Source organism: Pipistrellus kuhlii, unplaced genomic scaffold (genome assembly GCF_014108245.1).
Source record: "Pipistrellus kuhlii isolate mPipKuh1 unplaced genomic scaffold, mPipKuh1.p scaffold_m20_p_1, whole genome shotgun sequence".
Classification (NCBI taxonomy): domain Eukaryota; kingdom Metazoa; phylum Chordata; class Mammalia; order Chiroptera; family Vespertilionidae; genus Pipistrellus; species Pipistrellus kuhlii.
In genome coordinates, this window is record NW_023425404.1 from 47,709,885 (window position 1) to 47,732,485 (window position 22,601).

Genomic DNA, 22,601 nt, shown 5'->3' on the forward strand with positions numbered 1-22,601 from the left:
CCTTCTCCCATTTTTCTTTCATAAGAATTCCACATTGTCTGCCACATTTATTTGTTGGCTTTTCTTTTGCTGAAGCATAAATCCATAAAGGCAGGGACTATATAACCAGTAACTGGCCTCTGTCAGGGACTCAAGATAGAATTTTTGAATGAATGAATGAATGAATAAAAAAACAAACTAGGCTAATAAAGGTTTCACAAATATGGACAGTTGATCAATGTTACAGTCGAACAGAAATACCTACCCATCACACAGGGTTAACACTTTTTATGAAATACCAACTATGAGCCCTACATGGGAACCTTTTATTTATCATCTAAAATATTCAAATCAATCTGGTAAAATAGATACTATTATCATTATTTTGTAGGAAAGCAGGTTAGTAACTTGTCCAGAACCACAGATCTCTGATTCAAACTGAGGATGATTTGACTATACATGTCATTCTCATTTTATCATGAGAACAATTGTCCCTTAAGTCACTATAGTCCCCTGTAGCTGTACATTAAAGTATCTAGTGACAGTGGCAAAGATGGGAGAAGTGTTTACACTGCCTATCACCTCAGTAAAAATAGATACAGATGAGACTGAGCATGTTTCAGCTTTCCTGACTTCCCTTCAGTTTAAGCACCCCGAGGCACTCAGTGATAACTATAATGGGTTATGTCTGCATTTGAGTATCATTCTGAAGCCTTATATTTTAAAAATAATAGTTTCAAAGGGAAAACAGCAGCTTTTACAATGGAAAAACCTGGAAGACACCATCATCAGTAATAAGACATTTACATCAACCTTCTGATATGATGCTCTGAGATGGGCTCAATATTGTTTCTTGGTTACTTTTGAAAAAATGCCTAGAAAGCCTAATTTTAATCACAAGACAACACAGGTAACTCCAAATTGAGGTAAACTCAAACAAATACCCAGTACTCTTCAAAAGTGTCCTATGGTTATGAGAAAAAGCTCCCATTTAGGGAGCACTATAAAGACATGAAAACTAAATGTAAGGTGGGTCTTGGATTGACTCCTGAGCCAGAAACAGGAAGTTGGTGAGACAAATGGTAACATTCAAATGAAGCCTACAGATTAGCTGATGTTATTATGTTAATGTCTATTATTATTCTATGGTTATGCAAAATGTTGACATGAGGGAGAAAAGTTGGGCAAAAGCTATAAGAGAATTCAATATATTTTTGAAACTACTTTAAAACATTATTACATAATGAAATATTTTTTAAAAGCATAGTTTCTACAAAAAAAAAAAAATGATGTTCTAATTTCTAAAAATTAACCAGTTAACCATCACAATATTTTGCATTTAATTAAAAAAAGTTCGCCATTTGCATCTATAGACGCTTATGGTATACAAATGGTTAAAACTAAAATTAAAACCTACCAAAGTGTATTTAGAAAAATATTTTCTTATCAGTTGAGGAATCTAAGCATGGTGCCACTGGGAACCACTGTGCAAAGCCAAGGTTGATTAGTGGATTCTAAAGGTATTGTGTCTCCTAGAAGAGGAATCAAGAAAAACTTGTGGAGAGTGGCTGTGGTCCCATGTGGGTGTCTGTTTCCCATGGTGCAGGAGTGGGCCTCCTGCTAACACAGGATGGCTGTGCAACCCAGCCCCCCAGCCAGATCAGGGATCCTAATTCCCCACAAGAGAGTCAGCACTGAACACCAGTGACTTGACTCTCAGCACGCACATGTGAGGACTCTGTTTCTCATTGTGCATGCATGGGATCCCTGATTCTCAGTGCATGCATACTGGGCTCCTGTGACTCCAATTCTCAGTGCACACACACACACACAGACCTTGAATCATAGTGTGAGACCACACCAACTGACAGAGACTCCGATACTCGATTTTCAGCAAGTGCACACGGAGTCTTTGACTCCTGGCATGCACTAGGTGACTCTGATTTTGGCGTAGGCCTATGGGACGTTTTTTCAGCATAGCGTATGTGGTGTCCCTGATTCTAGGTGCACAGATGAGGCCTCACTGAGTGTGGTGACTCTGATTCTTGGCATGCGTGGCTCCTACTGACCCATAGCAGCCACATGTTTCAGAGTCCAGGCTCTTCAGTGACACTTGGGTGGTGTGATGCTTCCACTGCACATGGCTCAGACTCCCAAACTCAGCATTTGGACCTTCTGGTGATAGAATGGAGAGACAACGAAACAATCCCCAGAGAAGAGAAAAAGAGGAATCACTAAGAAAGGAAATAAGTGAAACGGAGGCATGCAATATGACAGAAAAAAAAATTCAGAGTAATGGTCATACAGGTCATAAACCTGTTGGATGAGAAAATTAACAACCTATGCAAAAATCAGGAAGAAATCAAAAGGGATAGTTATAATCAAAAACACTATGAAATGTTTCAACAGTAGACTAGTAAAAGTGGAGGACTGAATTATTGAGTTAGAACACGTGTCAAACACAAGGCCCGCGGGCCAAATCCGTCCCGCCAGGCCTTGCAATGTGGCCCGCACCACGCTGTCATCACTGCATTCCGCTGCGTTTCCATCACAATGACAGTTTATGACTGTTCAGTAAACCATTCGGCCCGCGATTTAGGCTGGATTTTAGATTTTGGCCCCTTCTCTGATTGAGTTCGACACCCCTAAGTTAGAAGATAAAACAGAGAAATAAGCCCAATCTGAACACTAAGTGGAGAAAAAAAAAATAAAAAGCAGGAGAAGAGCCTAAGGGAGCTTTGGAACAACATGAAACAAAGTATATATATATATAATAGGAGTGCCAGAAAAACAAGAAGAGCACAAGGATTAGAGAATCCATTTGAAGAAATAATGACAGAAAAATTTCCTGTTATGGGGAAGAAAAAAGTCACACAAATACAGAGAGTCCTGAGTAAGATGAATCCCAAAAGACACACACCAAGGTACATCATAATTACAATGGCAAATGTTAATGATAACGAGAGAATCTTAAAAGCTGTAAGAGAGAGACAGAGAGTTATCTATAAAGGACACCCTCCCCCCATCCCAATCAGATTATCAAATGATTTCTTGACAAAAACATCTCAAGTTAGAAAAGAATGGAATGAAGTATACAAAGTGATGCAAAATAAAGGATTGAATCCAAGAATATTCTATCCAGAAAGACTATCAATCAAAATTGAAGGGGAGGATCAGGAACTTCGCAGAAAAAAAAAAAAAAATGGTAAGGGAGTTTATCACTACCAAGGCAGCAATGCAAGAAATGCTAAACGAGCCGAAACTGGTTTGGCTCAATGGATAGAGCGTCAGCCTGTGGACTGAAAGTCCCGGGTTCAATTCTGGTCAAGGGCATGTACCTTGGTTGTGGGCACATCCCCATTAGGGGGTGTGCAAGAGGCAGCTGGTCGATGATTCTCTCTCATTGATGTTTCTAACTCTCTATCTCTCTCTCTTCCTCTCTGTAAAAAAATCAATAAAATATATTTTAAAAAAGAAAAGAAAAAAAGAAAAGAAATGCTAAACGGAATGGTATAAAAAGAAGAAATAGAAAGGGAGAAAGGAACACAGGCATAAAGCACAGAAATGGCTACAAACAAGTATCTATCTGTAATAACATTAAAAATAAATTGATTAAATGCTCTAATCAAAATACATTGAGTGACTGAATGGATAAGAAAACATGACCAATATATATGCTGTATATAGGAGACCTACCTCAGAAAAGGTACTCACATAGACTGAAAGTGAATGGATGGAAAAATATATTTCAGGCAAATGGAAGTGGGAAAACAAAAAAACAAAAAAACTGGGGTAGCAATACTTATACCTGATGAAATAACCCTCAAAGTGAAGTCCATAATAAGAGACAAGGAAGGGCACTTCATAATTCTAAAAGGATCTGTACAACAAGAGGATTTAACTCTGGTAAACATATATGCATCCAATGCAGGAGCACCCAAATACATTAAAAACAAACAAACAAACAAAAACCTGGAAGATATCAGGTGTGATATTGACAGAAATACGATCATAGTAGGAAACTTTAATACCCCATTAACATCACTGGATAAATCCTCTCCACAAAATATTAGCAAAGAAACAGCAATCCCAAATGACTCACTAGATCAGATGGATTTAATCAATATCTTTAGAACATTCCAGCCTAAAACTACAGAATATACATTTTTCTCAAGTGCACATGAGACATTTTCAAAGATAGAACACATATTGGGTCACAGGAAAAGTTTCTCCAAATTCAAGAAGATTGAAATCATATCAAGCATCTTCTCAGATTACAATGGCATAAAATTAAAAATCAACTACATTAAAAACAATCACAAAAATTCAAGAACTTGGATGCTGAATACCATACTATTAAACAATGAGTGGTTACCAAAGAGATCAAAGAAGAAATAAAAAACATCCTGGAAACAAATGACAATGAAAACACAATAATGCAAAATCTTTGGGACACAGTAAAAGCAGCCCTGAGAGGGAAGTTCATAGCATTACAGGCCTACCTCAAAAAATAAGAAAAACTTATAATAAACCATCTAAATCTAAAACTTGAAGAATTAGAAAGAGAGCAACAAGAAAAGCCCAGAGTGAGCAGAAGGAAGAAAATAATAAAGATCTGAGTGGAAATAAGTGACATAGGGACAAAATAAAAATAAAAATAACAAAAGATCAATGAAACTAAGAGCTGGTTCTTTGAAAGGATAAATAAGATCGATGAACCTCTAGCTAGGCTCACTAAGAAGCAAAGAGAGAGGGCCCAAATAAAATCAGAAATGAAAGGGGTGAAATAACAGACCCCATAGAAATACAAAGAATAATTTTAAAAATACTATGAGCAACTCTATTCCAACAAACTAGTCAACCTAGAAGAAATGGATATATTCCTAGAAAAATACGACCTTCCAAAACTCAACCAGGAGAAATAAAAAAACTGAATAGGCTGATATCTATGAAAGACATTGAAGCAGTAATAAAGAAAACTTCCAACAAACAAAAGCCCTGGACCAGATGGCTGCACAGTGGAGTTTTATCAAACATTCAAAAAAGAAATAAAACTTATCTTCCTCCATTCCAAAAAAATCAAGAGGGAGAAACACTTTCAAGCTCTTTCTATGAAGCCAGCATTACCCTAATCCCCAAACAAGATAAAGACAATAAAAGGAAGATAATTACAGGCCAATATCCCTTATGAACATAGATGCCAAAATTCTCAACAAATTTCTAGCAAATTGAATCTAGTATTACAATACATTAGAAAGATCATACCCCATGATGAAGTGGAATTTATTCTGGGCATGCAAGAATGGTATAATATCCACAAATCAATAAATGTGATACACCACATAAACAAACTGATAGATAAAAACCATATAATGATATCCATTGATACAAAAAAAGCATTTGACAAAATCCAACACCCTTTCTTGACAAAAACTCTCCAGAAGGTGGGAATAGAAGGATCATATCTCAACATAATAAAAGCCATATATGACAAACCCATAGTCAACATCATACTCAATGGGCAAAACTAAAACCATTTCCCCTAAGAACAGAAGCAAGACAGGTATGCCCACTTGCACCATTCCTGTTCGACATAGTACTAATATTAGCCATTGCGATCAGACAACAAGAAATAAAAGGCAGTCAAATTGGAAAAGAAGAAGTAAAACTCTTTATTCGCAGATGACATGATACTGTGCATAGAAAATCTTAAAGACTCTATCAAAAAACTACTAGTCTTAATAAGAGAGTTCAGCAATGTAGCAGGATACAAAATTAACACCTAGAAGTCTATGGCTTTTCTATACACCAATAATGAACTCACAGAAAGAGAAACTAAAAAAGCAATTCCATTTACCATTGCAACAAAAAAAAAATTAACTTACCCAAGGAGATAAAGGACCTGTACTCAGAAACTTTAAAGACGCTGAAAAAAAGAGCTAGAAGAAGACGAATAAATGGAAGAATATACCATGTTCATGGATTGGTAGAATCAATATAATTAAAATATCCATACTACCCAAAGCAATCTATAAATTCAATGCAATACCCATTAAAATACAATCTGCATATTTCAAAGACCTAGAACAAACTCTCCAAAATTCATCTAGAATAAAAAAAGACCTTAAATAGCTGCAGCAATCTTGAGAAAGTACAATGTTAGAGGTATCACAACACCAGGTATCTCAAATCCACTGTTCTCAAAACTGCCTGGTACTGGCACAAGAACAGACATACAAACCAGTGGAACAGAACAGAGAACAGAGAAATTGACCTAAGTCGTATGCTCAATTAATATTTCACAAATGAGGCAACAGCATACAATAGAGTCAAAACAGTCTCTTTAATAAATGGTGTTGAGAAAATTGGACAGATAATTGCAAAAAAATGAAACTAGACCACCAACTCACACCATACATAAAAATAAACTCAAAATGGATAAAGGATTTAAATGTAAGATGGGAAGCTATCAAAATCTTAGAAGAAGCTATAGGTACAAAAATAGTAGACATTTGTCATAGCAATACTTTATAGATATAGCACCTAAGGTAATGGAAACTAAGGAGAAAATAAACAAATGGGATTATGTGGAAATAAAAAGTTCTGCACAGCAAAAGAAACCATCAACAAAACAACAAGAAAGCCCACTGCATGGGATAACATATTTGCAAATGTTATCTCTGATAAGGGTTTAATCTACAAAATGTACAGAGAATCATACAAGTTAACAAAATGAAGATAAAAAATCAAATTAAAAAAGTGGACAAAGAACCTAAATAGACACTTTTCAAAAGAGGACATTCAGAAAGCCAAGAGACATATGAAAACATGCTCAAAGTCACTAATCATCCAAGAGATGCAAATCAAAACTACAATGAGGAACCATCTCACATCTGTCAGAATGGTTATCATCAACAAATCAACAAATCAACAAAGTACAAGTGTTGGAGAGGATGCTGAGAAAAAGGAACCCTTCTTCACTGCTGATGGGAATGCAGACTGGTGCAGCCATTGTGAAAAAACAGTATGGTATTTCCTCAAAAAATTAAAAATGGAACTGCCATTTGACCTGGTAATCCTACTTCTAAGAATATATCCTAAGAAAATGGAAACACCAATCAGAAGGGATATATGCACCTCTATGCTCATAGAAGCACAATTTACAATAGCTAAGATTTTGAAACAGCCTAAATGCCCATAAGTAGATGAGTGGATTAGAAAACTATGGTACATCTACACAATGGAATACTACACTGCTGTAAAAAAGAAGGAATTCTTACCATTTGCAACAGCATGGATGGAACTGGAGAGCATTATGCTAAGTGAAATAAGCCAGTCAGTGAAAGAAAAATACCACATGATCTCACTCATTTGTGGAGTATAAAGAACATTATAAATTGATGAACAAAAGTAGATACATAGGTAAAGAAGCATGGAACAGACTGTTAAACTACAGTGGGAAGACTGGGGAGAGTTGGGGAGGGGGAAGTAAGAGATCAATTGAAGGACTTGTATGCATGCATGTAAGCATAACCAATGGACCCAAGACACTGGAGGTGGGGTGGTGGTGAGGACATGTGCCAGGGATAGGGGAGACTGGGGGAAGTCAAAGGGGGCAAAAGGGAGACATGTGCACTATTTATAATACTTTAAATAATAAAATAAAATTTTAAAAAAAGAAAAAAATCTTGTGGTGTCTATAGGCTACACCCCCAACCCTATTTCTTGGGACAATGAGAAATTTATTATGGGCAATATTTATATAAAATCTGAAATCAATAAAGGAAATAGAGCCCTAGACAGTTTAGCTCAGTGGATAGAGAGTCAGCCAGTGGACTGAAGGGTCCCGGGTTCATTTTAGGTCAAGGGCATATGTCAGGTTGCTGGCTTGATTCCCAGTAGGGGGCGTGGAGAATGCAGCTAATCAATGATTCTCTCTCATCATTAATGTTTCTATTTCTCTCTTCTCTTCCCTTCTTCTCTGAAATCAACAAAAATGTATTTTAAAAAGAAAGGAAGAAAGTGGATACTAATTGTCTATGTAATAGCTATAACATCTCTTAAGATTTGTGGTTCTTTTTTCTATCTATCATGAAAGATTAATTCAAATGTTTTATTTCCCTTCCCTGACTTTGCCATACATACCACACCTAAAACAGACCAGGAAAATGTGCACACTAATTTACGTAATTATGAGCCAGCCTCTGGGAGCCGTGACTTCTCAAAGCCACAAGGGAAACTTACCTAGGGTTTGAGGCTTCTGAGCTTCACAGTTGCTGCAAGATGTTTTCTATTGTAGCTGACTTTTAACTTCAGAAATGGGCAAAACGCCATGCCTGCAGATGGACGGCACAGGGTGTAATTGATGGAGGGAGCCAGAGCCTCAGTCTTTATGACAGCAACACTCCACTTAATAAGGGATGGAGACATACAGCCATGGAGGAGCTTTCTCACAGTGGAACCAGCCTGCCCAGGCAGTGTGTTTCAGGGAAACACTGTACTCTAAATCCCTGCTTTCCCCGCCCCATAGCAAACCTGCCTCTGCCCAGGAAACCACCGAGGAGCTGTGAATGGGAGTGGTAATGATGAGCAAACTCATGCATACAGAAAGGCTGTGTGCCAGGCAAGCCCATTGCATCAGACTATTGTGAAAGCTGATGCTTTGAGGACAGGCATGCCAAGGAGAGGGACAGGAGTGGAGTCAGGACCTTGCTCTAAAACATACAGGTCAGTTCATTTCCTAACTAAAGTTGGCAGTACAGCAACAGGAGGTGGTAGCGCCAGAGAAAATTAGGCTTCTCAGAAGCCAAATCTCCCTTTTGCCAGAACTTTTAGGGACTCTTCATTGAAGGCTCTGAAGAGAGGGTAGAGCTTTTTCATTGTATCCAAAGCCCAGGGCTGGCCCTGACTTGATGACATTCTGGGAATGGCACTGTGCAAAACAATGCAAGAGGCTATTTTCTCATGTTCTTTCCTGGCTAAACTATTGTAGAAGCCAACTTTACAAGGCTAGGATCCCTGCTCTAAGATATAACCAACTGGCTAAGCATGACAACATTCTCTGGCAATTCCCATCTGATTGATGTAATTTCACCAGACCAACTTTTACTGAGGAATTCAGTTACATGTTGAGACTGCCTTCCTAGAGCAACTTTTAGGTCTTTAGCCCTTTCTGAACAGGTCATCATCACCCAGAGATGTCTAGCTATTCATATAAAATTGAAATTCATGGGAGTTACTAAAATTAGAAGAATACATTTTAGCCACCTAAGTGTAATTGTTGAGCGTGATGAGTATCACTGCAATGTAAGCTCGAAGCTAATATCTGCCACTGGCCTCTGGACCCTCCTTTTCCTGGGTGGGTCTTTGAACAATACTAACCCCAGTAAAACCATCATGATTCAAAATGGCTTATCTATGACTCAAAATTGGTTCACACTGTCTCTGCCAATGTGCACAATGAGCCAAGACTTATTTCCTTTGCCTCCCCAGACCTCTTTAAAGTCCTTCCATCTAACCAAAGTAGGCATGTGATAAATTTGCATAATTAAAGTCTATTTGTTATATGTGGGAAATGTGGGAAGAAAGCCTAGCCAAAAAAAAACAAAAACAAAAAACAAACAAACAAACACACACACACACACACACAAAAAACCCAAAACACCCAAATAGCTCAAGTGTATGAATTTACTCAGAATTTAACCAATTCAGCAAACATTCTGTCAATCCTCATCTTTCAGAAAAGAAACGAAGCAGGTGAGATTGCCAGGTTCTGCTATTCAATGGTCAGCTCAAAACTGCAAAAACAAAACAAAACAAAACAAAAAAAGTCCTCTTGTAGGTAGTCTACCAAAATTATGTTGCCTCATATTAGTACATGTTCCTTTCTCGTTCCCAGTCAGTGTGAACCATAGAATCTCACGGTTGGCAAGTACACTTAAGGTTTGTTAATCTACCCATCTGTCTGGTCTTGTCATTCTCTCCACAAAAATTTTACCAGCTTATGCTTAAATAACCCTGTGACAAGGGATGTACTACCTCCACAACTTTAATAAATAATTGTGGAGTAAGTGTATACATACTAATTTTAATACAGCTTCTATCTGGTTGCTTTTTTACTTTTTGAAGAAGAATCATCTCTTATTTAGACTGAGCATGCACACTTGCTTTAGCAATTATCAGCCTTCATCTTGGTTTTCAGTCTCTTCATCACCTGGACGCTCTCTTCTGAATCTGCTTCTAGTGTTGTGCCCAACATGATGCTTAGCGTGATCTGGTCAGCTCCAGGGAGAAGAGGACTCTCTGCTACCTTATATAGAGCCAAATAGTATATCAATACACACTACCATCACTTTGCCTTTTGGAGAGCCACATCATGCTGCTGATTTTATAAACTTAGTGCATATTTAAACCCTATTTCCTTTATGTTCTATCTCTAGTTTTCTGGTTTTATTTATTCCAATGGCTTTAATTATCATATTTATGTTGACGCTCAAATATGTACCTCAAAAAACTTAGATCTCATTCATGAGTTCCAGATTCTTATAACCAACTGCAACCTGATCACCTGTACTTGGATAGTCAATAGTAAGCATGTCAAACTTGTGGCCCTCATGCGGCCCACAACAAATATTTTTGTGGCCCAGTTAATATAACGGTATGTAAGAAACATTTTAGTAAAATTTTTAACTTAATTTTTACAATCTCCTGTGATACATAATTATTAATAACTAACTACAACATTCTCTAATGACTGATTACTATAACCTTGTTGCATTCATTTTCCTTACACACCTCACACGCAGGCACACCATTTCTCTCCACTAACACCAGCAGAGAATATTTTAGGAGCCAATTGCCATGACTTGTTTGGTGTGCACAACAGGAAATATTTCACTTTCTGAGAACAAGAAAAATAGGCTTATTTGTGTTATGCTTATTAATTTGTGCAGTTATTCAGTGTCTGGTAAGTTAATGTTCAAGAAAAATATATTAATTTTTATTAAAATGTTCTATTATTTTATATTAATGATTACTCATTTATTTTAGCTCTTGTATTCAGCATGTCTTTATAAAAATAAACCTACTTTTCTATGAAAAATGAACTTTTTTTTTTTTTTTTTTTTTTTTTTTGCAGCCCACATAAACTTAAACCTTATTTATTTGGCCCATGTTAGCCTTTGCGTTTGACACGTTTGGCCTATAGATAGGTCAAATTCCAAAGGCCCCAAATTTTAGACCTTCCCCTCTCTCCTTAAACTGCTGTCCCTCAATATTTTCATCTCAATGAATGACACAATCAGTTACTCAACTGGAAATCTTGGAATCATCAATGAGTTTCCCAATCCCCTCACCTCTCATATCCAATAACCCACCACAGCCAGTTGCTTCAACCTCATAAATCTCACTGTACTGCCCTCCATTCTTGCTGTTACTGGCAACCACCCTGGATTTCTCCTACACATGCCTATACTCCAGGTTTATAGTTCTAAGACTCATATTTAATCATGTTACTTTCCTGCTTAACACTGTTCAGTGGGCTCCCGTTGCTTTAATGATAAAACCTAATCACTTAATGTGGCTTTCATGATCTGGCTTTTGCTACATTTCCCAAATCTTTGAATACGCCATGCCACACACTGTTCCATCTCAAACAGTCTACAACTGTGCCTCACCTAGATAACTTCTAATCTTCCTTTAGATTTCAGCCTAAAGGTTACTTCTTGGGGCTTGGAAGAGATCCTCCAGAGAAGTTAGGTGCCCTAACACTATTTCTAATATAACACATGGCCACACATTTTCATGCTGCTAGCTAATGACCTTCCTTCTCTACTTAGACTCCCCGCTGAATTCTAAGTGCTTGGAGGGCAGGCCAGCATTTCAAGCTTGCCTCTGACTGTGTTCCCAGTGCCTGGCACAGCAGCAGGTATACAGCAGATGCTCAAAATTATTTGTAGAAGGAAGAAAGTGCAGGAACGTCTACTTTATCTCTGTAAAAGCTTCAAATTCCTAGCTCTGTGCCATTGTTCAAATTCATTTAGGGTATTCTATCATAATTAACACCACTTTAATTTTAAGTCACCTAGAATCTTGGTAAGACCAGTTTTTGTGTGTTTATTCAAGGAATTTGACACACATGTTGAAGCGGTGATGAGCTTGTATGCTGAGAGATGGCTGAGGTTAAAGGCTCCGAGGGTGGATGACCAGAAGAAGGATTGGGAAAAAAGGACAGTGAAGCTACCCTATGGCCTCACCAGGTTTGGCAACAGTGATTTTTTATGATGCCTTTTGACAAGTTTGTTTGTCCAAAATATCAGCAACTTAGGTAAATGTATTATTATTATTGAGAATGTCCTAATCTCTTAGAGATAGCTCATCTTGCAGAATCTCATTCCATGAAGCATATGTATCTTTCACATTTTTTTATTCCTTCTAACCATGGTTATATGCCTAACCCTTCATGTCCAGGGATAAAACCGTTATGGAAGTACTTTAAGGAAGTTTGAGAAGGCTGGAACTTAGTTCAATAACCCTTCCAAGATGTCTAAGTGCTGAGAAATTTTGCTTTTTGCCCCCAATTCATGATTTAATTTTAATTTGACTTTTGAACCATTTCAAATGATTTTATAATATGGTTTATCCTCCTGGAAACAAAGTAATTTATAAAAGACTGAAATCTTCCTAATAATCTTGCCCCTGTGCAAGAAGGCATCATTCAGTTCTTCTATCTGGACAGTAACTGGGAATAAATATACACATACTCATTTAAATAAATTATACCCAATATTTCCTTTTTCATTTTTATTTCTCTCTGAAAGTCCAGAACCATCTACTCCCAAGTGAACTCTCTGTGTTCGGAATCATACAGTCCTCCACTGGTTCATTTCTCAGATATGTTTTTGTTTTGCAGGAACAAAGGAGTTCTAATTCTGTAAACCATATATTCAAATAGTCAACAACAGAACATTACCCATAGAGAATTGGAGCCTGGGCTGAGACCTAAAACTTGTCTTTTCCCAAATGCAAGATCACGCTGCGCTTCCATGTCTATAGAGGAAACTGGGTCTTTCGGGAGGAGGACTCGCTGGTAAAAACTCCTGCTCAGCTGCTCCTGGGACATCTGCAGGAGGTGGGCTAGGTCAAGGGCCGAGCAGGTTGCTCAACAGCCTGGGGAGCATTTGCCTCAGAACAACTTTCTGAAAGTGAGAGTGGCTTTGCCATGGCTGTGTTGTCATCTTCCTGGTCCCCCAAAGAAGAGCTGGAATGGGGAGCTTTGAAATACCAGAAGGGGTGGTTAAGAGCTGACTCACTGGCTTCTGGGGAAATGGGATATCATGGCTACTTTTTGCCACAACCACGTGATAGGCTTCATAAAATCAGGCTGTGTCTTCCTGTGTTACAAGGTCTCCAGCAGGTGTTGAGTGGAGTCTAAAGGAGGTGTAAAGCCACTACAGGAATGTGGCATGTCTTCCTGCGGTCAGTTTTACTTGCAGGTGGTATTTAGACTTCTCATGTGGTCAACCCCAGACACGCTGGGCCTCTCCTGTCTCCAGTGTCCTTGGCCAGGAGCCCTACCATAGTTGTATTGGTTTAGGGCTCTCTTTAAGGGTCTCCTGAGTCCCCCCATCCCTCAGTTCTGGTCTCTGAAAAAGTACTGCCTCATCTGTAGGAGGTGTGACTTGCTCTTGGAAAGGGCATGTGGTCTAAGCTGGAGTTTAGGGGAGATAACTCCCTGGGGGGAAATTTTGATAAATACGGAAGAGAATCAGCAGATCAGTTTGCTGCATCTCTTTAACTATCCTCTCCAATGAAGTATTCAGCAACACAGTACTCCCTACATGTTCTTTAAAAAGATATTCAGCCAGACCAGACAATTAGCTGTGTTTGCTATCTTGGCGACATCCCTCCCAGTCACTGTCCTCTCTGCCTCATCCCCTTTCTTCTTCCCTCCTCCCTTCCTGGGATTGCACTGAAGTGTTGGCATGAAAGCAGAGACTCAGGCTGTGTTTTCTAGGAAATCTAGGAAAAGTTATTGGGTAGTATTGCACAAGAATTTCATGAATGTTATGATAAAACATGACTCTCCAAAGTTAGTTAATGCTTGCAGCGGGCCCTTCGTGATATACAACCGGCTCCTTTGGAAAGACTGGCTTGTTCTCATCTGCTCATAGGGGTTCTTCAGTGGGAACATTTGAGCAGGACTGGAACAAGGTGTGAGTTTTTCAACACATCATTTAGTCTTATGTTTTAATCCCCTCTATCTTCCTCCTTTTCCTTCTTTCTTTATGCATCATTATATTACGTTTTTATCACTGGTTTTATATTAAGTTTCCTTATATCTATTATATGATTTTGGCATTGAGCTGGCATAGAATCCATCTAATGAATATTTTAAAGTTCAATATTTAAGTGATGAATGTATGAATAAATGGATGAATGGAATAACATTCATTTCTCTATCATAATTATTAGATTGAATAATTGAAACTGATTGTAGATGGAATAAATCTGACAATACAAATTTTCAAAAAATGAAATTCCCATATTAAAAAGTCTCACATTTTGCTAAATATTTAACTTTCAATTATAATTGAATAACTGCTGGCATAGTAACCTTAGACAAGTCAGTCATTCATACAATCACCAGATAATTATAGAGCCTCTGGTATGTGCTCAGCATTATTATTGACTCAGGAAAATGTGGCAGTGTTCTAAAACAACTCCTGCATCTGTGGAGCTTACATTCTATGCCATGTCTCTGTGCTTTAATATTCATTGTAAAGAGCGCATAGTTCTTATCTCAACATTTTTAAAAGAGAAAATGATGATATATGATATGGTTCTAAATATATATGTTTTTAAGGCAGTACTAAACATGTAGTCAACTGTCAATAAATGCTAATTTGTTGTTATTGTTTTTATTATTAGACTTTCATAAATCTGCACAAGCCATATATAGATAATGCAAGCAGGAGCCCCTTTTAGTGTAGGCAATATTCAGTGTGGCCTTAAGAACACATCAGCATCATTTAGGGATAAGGTCACAGGACCTATAATGCTTTTCTTTCTGCTAAAACTGCTTAGAAATGAAGACCAATGCCTCTGCTGTTCTGAAGATGGCTCCACAGTGACACACAGCATATCCATTCCTTTAAAGAATCCTGCTTCTTTACTGTCTGTTTTCATCACGTCTTGGATTTTGCTATCACTAGGTATTCAACTAGAGGAGGGTCACTAAATGCATGTTGCTAGAGAGAGAAGTAAGCTTCATTATACTTTACCAGGACTGAACTCAATGAAGATGCAATGCATTTCCTTTGTGCAGCCAGTGTTTCATTCAGCCACAGCTTCAACCACTAGACTCCCAGAGAAGAATGAATCATTCATGTGCTACTATTAGTACAGTAGTACTAATACTTTAATACTTAGATATGTGATACTAAGGCTAGCAATACTTAAGTAAACATTTGGGGCATGCTCAGACGCATGATGTCAGTTTATAAAAACAGAGCAAATAAATTACAAAACAAAAATAAAAACAAAACAAAATTTAAAAATAATTAAAATATTCAAGGTTGATATTTTTCTGAAAAGAATGCAGACAAGATATACAGCTAAACATATCACATTTTGATAAGTGAAGTGTAGGTATAAACACAAAAAGTGCTGTGCTTTCTAAGTGCAGAGTTCATAATAGAATTCACATGTAAGAATTCTGAGATTTTTATAAGCTACTAACCTTTCTATTTTCAGAACTTGGATATCACTGCTTTTAGGTAATGATTCTGACATAAAAATATGCACACAGATGAATTTCTCTTCCTGGTGGAACTGTGCATTCCCTGTGTGCGGGAAATCAATCCACAGCATTTAATGCTCTTTTGCTGGGGAAATCTGTTCCCCTTCTCTCACACCATGGTTGTGTGGTGTCCAGGGTTCCCATCTTTATTTTTCTCAGTGGACATTTGTGAGGAGAGTTTTAAGTACTGTTCAGGCCAAATGAACTCACAAACTTAACTAGGATGTTACATTATCACGTGGCAGAGTTGTGTTAGTCTTAGACTAAAATACCAATTGATTTACAATCTAGTCCAACTCATCTTTTGGTTATGTAGGATGACATGGTCAAGCCATCCTGGTAGAGAACCACCCAAGACTTGGTCTGCAGGGTGGGTAAACTCACCCGTAGAAGTGGAGGAATTAAGAGAGAAGCCAGTCACTGGAAGGCACCCATTTTTTGACTTGTTTTCTTTTGTGATTTGAAGACATGGTTTAGAACACATGTGTCAAACACAAGGCCCGCGGGCCAAATCCATCCCGCCAGGCCTTGCAATGTGGCCCGCACCCCGCTGTCATCACTGCACTCTGCTGCGTTTCCATCACAATGACAGTTTATGACTGTTCAGTAAACCATTCGGCCCGCGATTTAGGCTGGATTTTAGATTTTGGCCCCTTCTCTGATTGAGTTCAACACCCCTAGTTTAGAATGATGTAAACACTGCAGACATAACTGACACAAAAGTGGCAGGTTAGGGTCAGGCTGTGGCACTTGTGCCTCCTGACATCTTAATTGGTCTGAAGAGAACTAAGAGCTAACTTTACCCTTTAAGGCCTATCTATGATCCCTAAATCACACCTTCCTCAGTGACAGTAAGATTAATGTTGGCTATCATAAAAATTGAATATTATTTGAAACAACTATGCCATTAGACCAAGGAGCTTTTTATTAGAGAGTAATTTTATGACAAATACTTTTATTACTGATTACACTTGAGAAATGCTGCCAACATCAACCACATATCCCCATGATAACCTCTGCTCCAAGTGGAGAAATACTAACACAATTTATGATAACAATTATAAACCCACCTTTCATTTTACATGCTTTTCAATTAATAATCATTATATATGCTTTAAAATGTTTTGCAATTAATAATCATTCATTATATATACATTGCCACTGTATATGAGCCATTACTTCCTAAATATCATGTCCAATGTCATACAGTGATTGAATGACAAAGATTGGTCTGAAGCAGGCATTTATTCATCCATTTGTTCACTCATTCAAATCTTATTTTGTTATTGTGATAAATAAAACACAACAGATCTGCCCCCTTAACAAAGTTTAAGTATATTGTTATCTATAAGCATAATGTATAACAAATCCTTAGAATCTTTTCATTTTGCATGACTAAAACTCTATATCCATTGATCAGTAATATCCCATCTCTCCCCAACCACTGACAACCACCATTCTACCTTTTGCTTCTATGAATTTTGTTGCTTTAGATACTTTACCGGTACGTAAGTGGAATAATTCAGTATTTATTCATCTTTGACTGGCTTACTTCACTGTGACCTCCTGGCTCATGAATCAACACTCAACCACCAATACACCCTGATTGGGCATAATTTCATTTGTTTTAAAAGCTGAATAATATTCTACTGCATGTATATACCACATTTTAAAAATTCATTTGTTTGTCATTGGGGACTTAGGGTTCTTTTGTTTGTTTTTTACTTCTTGGCTATTGTGAGTAATGCTACAATAAATATGAAAATGCAGATATCTTTCTGAGAAGCTGATTTCAATTATTTGGGATAATATCCATAATTTGGATTGCTGGCTCATATGTTTGTTCTATTTTTTATTTTCTTAGGAGCTTTCATAGTATTTTTCATAGATACTGAACTATTTTACATTCTCACCAATATTATTCAATGGTTCCAATTTCTCTACATCCTTGCCAACACTTGTTATTTTCCTGTGTGTGTGTTTTGGTGTGTGTGTGTTTTTAAATAATGGTCATTTTAACAGATGCATGATGATATTTAATTGTAGTTTTGATTTGTATTTTCATGATAATTAGTGGTGTTAAGCATCTTTTCATACATATGTTGGCCATTTGCATGCCTTCTTTGGAGAAATGTCTATCAAATTCATTGTCTAATTTTTAATCATTAGGTTATTTGTTTCTTGGCTACTGTGTCATAGGAGCTCTGTCTATATTTTAGATATTAACCTTTTATTAGATGTATGGTTGGCATTGATTTTTGCTTTATATTATACCATCAGGTAACTATCTATATTGAGTCATTTGAGCAGTGGGCAAGGCTCCACTTTGTTGATAGATACCTGGTTTTTGATGTGTCCAGGTAACTACATTTATGTCAGTGACCTCATTTCTTTAAGTCTAAGGACAGAAAGTCCTTTAAATGGACACATGTTATCTTGAAGAAGCAACACATTAATTAGTACCCATGCTTTTATATGAAAATGAATTTATTGATTACATTTCCACCCTGTTCTTTGGTTCACAACAGAATTTATAAATGATATGACAACAAATAAAAGAACTGCAGTGAGTAAAGAGTATCAATCCAGTTGAAGAGATGAGATACACCTAGGAGAACAGATTTTGGCACGTGGGATGCATTTCAAGGGGCACCTCTGAATCATGAGAATTGGTACAAAGAACAAACTGTGAAGATTCTGGGTGAGTGTTAATTGCTGCCATGGGCATGTGACAAAAGGATGTCAGAACCAAATTTTTGTTGTTCTGTCATGGAGGGGCAACACAGGGGAGACCTATTTACACTCTGGTGCATTCTCTTCAAGCTCTTGTGCAGGTAAGTGGGGTAATTCCATGTTGGGGAATAGCTGGGATTCTTGGACCCTGGATCCTTCCCATGAACTGAAGCTGGATTCAGTGATGCTTCAAGGCCCATTTCTGCCATTCAATAGCTTGGAGATATGAGATTTACAATTCAAGTAAACCACTTAAACCTTCTGGGTTTCCAGGTTTCTCCTCTGAGAAAACCAAGATTTGTTTGAGGCCCACATGAGCCAAGAATTGGGAAAATGATTTAATGTCTGCAGAATGCTACAGACTTATTTATAATTATTACAATTTTTTTTCTTCAGGTATTTTAACATTTGCAAAATTTGCCAAGAGGAAACCGATTTCAATTTCTATAAATTAAAAAAATAATGTCTGTAATACTCTCAACAATAAAGATTTAGAAAATATAACAAGACACTTTGAGGGGAGGTTGAGGAACTAAAACAAAAAACACAGGGTGTTGCCTCTCTGGTAAGGTTGAAAATCAACAGGATTCCTATGAGGGCTTCATTCCCTCAGTTATAAAATATGGGCAATAGTATTTAGCAGTATTTTAGAGTTGATGTAAGGTCCAAATGAAACAACTTATATAAAGCACTTTCTGATATATAACCTATCAATATGATAGGATTGAGAAAAACAGGAAGATTGGGAAGAAGAAAGAATGGAAGGAAGGAAGGAAAAGAAGGAGGGAGGAAGGAAAAAAAGAAGAAAGGAAGGAAAGAAGGAAGGAAGGAAGGAAGGAAGGAAGGAAGGAAAGAAGGAAGGAAGAAAAGAAGGAAGGAAGGAAGGAAGGAAGGAAGGAAGGAAGGAAGGAAAGAAGGAAGGAAGGAAGGAAGGAAGGAAGGAAGGAAGGAAGGAAGGAAGGAAGGAAAAGAAGGAGGGAGGGAGGGAGGGAGGGAGGGAGGGAGGAAGGAAGGAAGGAAGGAAGGAAGGAAGGAAGGAAGGAAGGAAGGAAGGAAGGGAGGAAAGATATGAAAACATTTAAAAATCATAAAGCAGTTTTTGACTCTCTGGAACTGAAAAGGGAGCTTTGCTAGTCTGTGGCTGAAAAGTGGAGACCTTTACCTCCTTGCCACAGCTCAGCACTAACTCATTGTTTGATGCTGGGAAAATCATTTAATCTCTAGATTACGATCTCAGTGGGTGTATATAATTTGTACTCTTCTGCCCTGTATCATTGCATTGGATAAGATGACCTTGAGGTCCCTTCAGCTCTAACTTTCTATGATAAAATTATGTTCTCTGTGCCAGTTGTACCTCTCCAATAAAGAGGAACCAGTTAAACCGTAGGCTAGTGAATGTGTCACATGCTTTGAGATTTGCAGGAGAAAATTAATGCTCACAGGGTGGTTTTCATTGAAAAAGGATACTTCCTATTTTCACACTCTTTTTTTTCTATTGAGGCTTTTTAATTTAGTGGAATTACAATGCTTCCTTGCTGCTCTACAGCTTTCAAACATAGTGTGCTTTTGCTGAGAGACTTTAATCATCTAATTTCTTACAGTCTCTGTCTAAAAGCTACATCATGAGAATTGCTGGCAATTCAAGCTTTTCTTTTTCTACTACTTCTTGGTTTTCAAAACCTGTGGCTAGATAAATACTGATGTCATTGTTCACAAAAGGCCAAACACTGGATGTTTTCAGTGTGAATGAACTGTAAAAAGGCATCTTGTTCAATTCTCTCATATAAGAATTGAAGATCTGATGGCTAAGAGAGGGAAGGCCTATTCACCAGGGGCACACAGGAATGGACCCCACTTTCCTGGTTCTTGGTAACCATGACAAATTGCATTTTCTAAAGATGGTTATAATATTATTTACTATTCCCATGTTTGTCTGTAATGAGATTTTTGCCACTCTCCCATTAAGATATGGAGGCCAATTCGTCTCCCTTTGAATCTGTTTGACCAGTAGAATGTGACAAAGTGACATCAGAAAATTGTAAGGCTAGGCCATGAGGGATCTTAGCAGCTTTGGCCTGGACCTCTTGGGATGCTCTCTTTTAGAACCCAGACCCACTACTGTGAGAGGCCCAAACTGCATGGAGAAGCTGTGTATAGGTAATATAGTCAACAGTCCCAGCTGAGCTGCCAGCCCATAACCAGCTGGGACTGTTGACTATATTACCTATACACAGCTTCTCCACGCAGTTTGGAGAAGCTGTGTATAACCAGCACCTACCCCTGCCTAGGAGTGTGTTTTCTTGGACATCCAGGTCAGCAAAACCTTAGGAAGACTGAAGCCCAGCCACTGTCCGTGACATCATGGGACACCCTAAGACAGAATTCCCCATCTGAGATCAGTTTACTTCAGAACCATGAGAAATAATAAATGAGTTTTAAGACATAAGTTTTGGGATGCTTTGCAATAAGTAACCTGAAGAGTACATGATGCTTCATTGGCTGTCAGATTCTACAGTATTTCTTTTTGATATCACACTACATCTCAAACTATTTGGTGTTAAGAGAATAATGTAATCAGTACTCTGTTCTCAATTGTTGCGCAGCATTGAAAGTGAGAGCCATTAATCTGAGTCTGACAAAGAAAATTATTTAATGCCATAATTCCTGAAGTTGCACAAATAGTAACTTGCCATCATATGCCTGGGTAGAAAACTTGCCTTGGTCCTCAGATTGCCCACACTGGACTAGCTGTTTCTAAATGTATCAGACCCCATAGAGTTTAATGGGAAAGGAGTCAAGCATAGAGATATGAAAGTACTTTTTAAAGACCAAGAGGCATCAACAGCTATTTGTCCTCCAGTGTCCTCTTTCCCTATCCTATTTGAATCCTAATTTATTTACATCCTTGGACTCAATTAATAGACCATGATTCTCAGGTTCCTTTGTTGCTAGGAATAGTCATTCCTAGCAACAAATTTTGGCCAATGATGTATAAGCAGAAATGTTGGATGACATTTTCAGAAAGGTTACTTAAAAGAGCTGATTTAGCCAAGAGGCAATACTTTTCATTCTTCTTTAGTTTCCCTCGTCTTCTTTTCTAGAACCAGACATGATGGGACAAGACCCAGCAGCTAACTTGGACAATGAGGTGACATTGAGAATAGAAATTTCATCAGGCAGGGTCTAACTAGGAAAACAAAACCACACTTTGTATTTAGCACTGGTTGAATTCAAAGCAGGGAGTGAGATGCAGAGATATTGGAATAGATGAGAAGCCAAACAGAATGGTGGAACCTACAGATAAGCACCAGTAGTTAGTCAGTATCATGCTGGAAGGCAAAGGAAGGGGGTCGTGTTGCTGGACCCAGAGTGCAGAGTCTCCCAATACAAACTGTACACCGTGGACTGTCCTGCTGGCGCTGGAGCCCAGAGAGGCACAGCTGCTCCAGAGTGAGGACCAAGGTGGACAAGCTCTTCCTTCCTCCTGTCCCTGAACTCTAGCCAATGCCTCCTACTGGCTAATCTCAGGTGGAAGCCAATGATTTCAGGAACCAGGGAAATATAAACTCAGAGGCCAGTTTCCCTGCATACAAGGCAGATTGGGGGAAAGGTTAACAGAATGATTCTGAGGAGCTAACAAACCAAGGACCACCACACAAGCCAGGCTGGGATGGTGAACCGGAAAGGTAGGAGGAGGATGAGCCCTGATGATCATGGAGTTGCCTCACAAGATAAATGGTGATCATCTGGTTATTGTTATTTTGCATTTTCCCTTATATACAACAAAGCACAATGCTAATTGATACTAATGCCTCTTAGGAAGGAGAGTGTAATAGTTTGCTAAGGTTACCATAACAAAACACCACAGCCTGGAGTGGGTGGTGAGGGGGAGGAGATGGGAGGAGGAGCTTAAACAACAGAAATTGAATTTTCCACATTTCTGGAGGCTGGAAATACAAGATGAGGTAGAATCAGGTTTCATTTCTTCTCTGCCTCTCTCCTTGGCTTGCAGGTGGCCACCTTCCTGCCATGTCCTCACAGTCTTTCCTGTATGTGTGCCTGCCCCAGTGCTCTGTGTGTCCAAATTTCC